This window comes from Echinops telfairi, unplaced genomic scaffold (genome assembly GCF_000313985.2).
Source record: "Echinops telfairi isolate 266 unplaced genomic scaffold, ASM31398v2 ScPeMD7_3;HRSCAF=10, whole genome shotgun sequence".
Classification (NCBI taxonomy): Eukaryota; Metazoa; Chordata; class Mammalia; order Afrosoricida; family Tenrecidae; genus Echinops; species Echinops telfairi.
Window position 1 is genome coordinate 52961467 of NW_022103899.1, and position 3801 is coordinate 52965267.

General features: G+C 41.3%; 1 pseudogene; it reads right to left on the reverse strand.

Moving 5' to 3' along the window:
- Window positions 1-2782: 2782 nt before the first annotated feature.
- Window positions 2783-3801, reverse strand: part of LOC101643278 — a 14363-nt pseudogene continuing 13344 nt past the window's right edge.

Genomic DNA, 3801 nt, shown 5'->3' on the forward strand with positions numbered 1-3801 from the left:
TGTACTGAGTCTTCTGATTTCCTTTCTTTTGCTATTGGAGGGATTGTTGCTGGAGGTTTAGTAAGATCATATCCATCATAAGGCTCTCTTCCTTTTTCATATATGCCCTTATTGCTCTGAAGACTGCTCTTGCTGTATTCCATAAATTTAGATGTTGCATTCTCATTCTCATTAGCTTCTAGAAATATGCTGATCTCCTCTCTAACCTGGGCCAGTCCCCACTCATGTTGCAGATGATCATTATTCATCCTCCAGTTGTTTGCCCTTGTTTTTCTGGTCGTCCTTTTATTGTTCTCCAGCTTTAAGCCATGGTGATATGAGAAGGCTGTCTGCGTTATCTCTATGTCTTTGAATTGACTCAGGCTTGACTTGTGTCCCAGCCTGTGGTCTATTTTCGAAAACGAGCCATGCGCATTTGAGAAGAATGTGATTTTTTTTGCGTTTGGATGAAAAACTATGTCTATCAGATCTAGTTGTATAATTGTAGTGTTTAACTCTACAGTTTCTTTTCCGAGTTTCCTTCCCAATAATCTATCTTTCTCTGAAAGTGTTGTATTAAAGTCACGTACTGTAATTGCTGAATCTGTGATATCTTTGTTCATGTTTTAAATAATTTGACAAATTTTTGGGTCTCCCAATTGGCATATGTATTTATTATGCTCACTGGTTCCTGGTACAGTGATCCTTTGAGCATTAGCTCCTTCTCTCTTTTTATGGTTTGAACTTTGAGATTAATTTTGCCCGATATTAGGATTGCGACCCCTACTTTTTTTGAGTTGATGTTTGCCTGGTATATCTTCTGCCGGCCTTTTATTCTTAGTTTATTCTTCTCTGTGAGCTTAAGATGTGTTTTCTGCAGGCAACAGATTGTGGGCTATGTTTTCCAACTCAGTCTGCAAGCCTTTTTATTTTAGTGTCTGAGTTAACGCCATTGCTTTTAGAATTATTATCATGAACTATGGATTCATTGCTGTCATCTTGTGCCTTTTGTTTTGGGTGTTTTCCTAGCACCCTTTTTATCACTGTGCTTTGTATTAGTGGGATGTTTCTTTATTGCCTTATTCTCCCTCTGAGGCCATGTAATCTTGGTGATTGTTATGGGCTCGTTGGATTCTGGTTGGAGTTGGACTGTATGGTGTTCTGTTTGTGTTTAGCAGATATTGGTTTTCCGGCCATGAGTCGGTCAGCAAGATCTTCTGCAGAGTTGAATGTCTTGCAGCATATTCTTTAAGTTGTTCCTTATCCTGGAAGACCCTTATCTCTCCTTCTAGCTTAATAGTTAATTTGGCAGGGTAGAGGATTCTTGAGGAAGTGTTTTAAATTTCAACTTTTGGAAGATGTTCCTCCACTCTCTCCTCCTCTTCATGGTTTCTGTTGATAGGTCTGAGCATATTCTTACCTGAGAGCCATTGTATGTGACTGTCTTCCTTTCTCTTGCTACTCTTAGGATTTTCTCTTTGTCCTTGAAGGTGGATAGCTTAACCATTATGTGCCTTGGTGAGTTCTTCCTGGTATTTATTCTAATTGGTGTCCTCTCTGCTTCCTGTATGAGTGACTCATTCATTAAGGTGGGACAGTTTTCTTCCAGAAAGTTCCTTGTTAGTTTATCTGTCAACTTCTTTACTGTTGTTCCTTTTTCATAGCATTAGTCATTGATCTCAGGTTCTCCTCTGACTTTTCAATTATCTTGTTTGACCGTCTTTCTCATTTGCTGAGGTCTGCCTGCTTGTCTTTGAGATCACTGATACGGTTCTCAGCCTGCTCTAGTCTGTTCTTGTGATTGGTGATCTTGTGTGCAGCTTCTGCTACTTCATCCATTAGCTACTGTATTTCCCTTTGGGGCACGGACTTCATCCCCTCTATCCTGGACTTCATCTCCTCTACCATTGCATCCATAGTCTGTGTAGCTTCCCTCATCTCCTGAATTACTCCAAGCAGCCTTCTGAAAATTTCTTTTGGTGAGAGATTCACATCAGAATCTTCTATGAGTGTTGTTAGCGCTGATGTTGTTGTTTATCTTTCTTTTTTTCCTTCTTGGGAGTGATGTGGTATGTTTTTATTTATGTGATGATTTTGAAGAGCTGGGCTCCATATTTCTGAGAGATCGAAAGGCCCTGAGTTCTTTCTCTGTGTGACTGGCAACAATGTTTTCAAGGCCTTCCTTGATTGGTCCTTAGGGCAAGATGGGGCAGGAGAGGTAGGGTATGGACATTTCTTCCCAATACGGAAAATGAAATGACAATTTGTAATTATAAAACACATATATACAATGTTTCCTTTCCTTTCTATTCATGATATGAGTTCTATTTGAACATGCTTCAAACTTTAGTCTGGGTTCTATTTTCTCAGATGCTGGGAGTGGGGCTGGCCAGGTATTATAAAGTGGTTCCAGAAATGGGAATGTTGCCAAGAAGCCACCAGGGCCTGGTCACCATTGGCCATGGTTTCCCTTTAGATGAATAGGGGGATTCTAAAGGAAAGAGGTCTCTCATAAACTATGTACAGCAAGTCATGTTCCAGGGTTTCATTTTCACGTGATATTCAATAATTCTATACAATTAGCTTAGGACAAGTACTTTCCACCAAAATCCATGTGAGGATGGAGAAGTGAACTTTGGAACTTTACTGAAGGGTGAAGATCTTCTGTGGGGTCACGAATTCCATCTATGGAATGAGCCAAACTGAACAACCAAATGGACATCCATTTGAATGGATGTTAACTCATAGTGAGCCTATGGGACAGGGTAAAATTGCCCCTGTCAGTTTCCCAGACTGTAACACTTCACGGAAGTAGTAAACCTTGTCTTGCACCCAGAGTGCCTGGTTGTTTAGAACTGCTAATGCTGTGGATCACAGCCCAAGGCCTAACCACTACAGCACCAAGACCCCTATAATATACCAATTCTTCCCTGCCATGTGTATGCCACGATGCATCTCATATGTCTTCTGGGCCTGAAGATCCTTGTAGCATAGAAGATGATGTACCATATAGAAATGTCCAATCTGAGATAAGAACATGCCCACAGCTTCACTACCATCCTGCCAGGTTCCACAAATTGTGCCATTCCATCTCTCTGTTCCAGATCAGAATTACTAAGACCTCATTGAGTTCTTATCTCCAAGGGCCTGACCTTGGAGCTGGCTTGTTCCAGAAATTGAGCTGCAACAGCAGCTGATGTTTCCTCAAGAGGAGCATGTTGCTTCTTGCTTTACAGAATTCCTCAAATTTCAGATTTTCTCTGAGCTTCTGCATCCCCTCTGTGAGATTTGGATAGCTTCTCCATATAACTTCAGAGGTGAACGCTTGATCCTGTTTGCCATACCACGTGATCCAAGTCCCCACCTAAGCACAAGGCCAATCGTTATCTTTGTGTGCCTTTACACCTCTTTACAAATTTTGCTGTCTGCTTCTAGGCAATCTGTTTTAATTTTGTGAAATTATCAATGTATGGGCTGCCCACTTCTCTTTGGCCAGGAGGATGGAGTGTGCATCTGTCTGTGGGCTAGTCTTGAGTAAACAGGGACTTTAGCCAGCAGTCTTCTCCAGGTTGCCTACCAGAAGGTGTCAGGACCAGGGGTCAGGCAGGAGGGCATCGGGCCCAGCCCTTTGCAGCAAGCACTAGTTTGAGGGTGCTGGGCTTACCAAAACTAAGGTTTTATACAGTGTTCAAAAAGATTATTGGAAACATTTCCAACAATGTCTTTCATTTTGACCCACTGAAATGTTGTTTCCACCTGAACCTTAATTTTTAAAGAGCAGATCAGTAAGATGTATATAGTCATCTCTACTCATCAGTCATT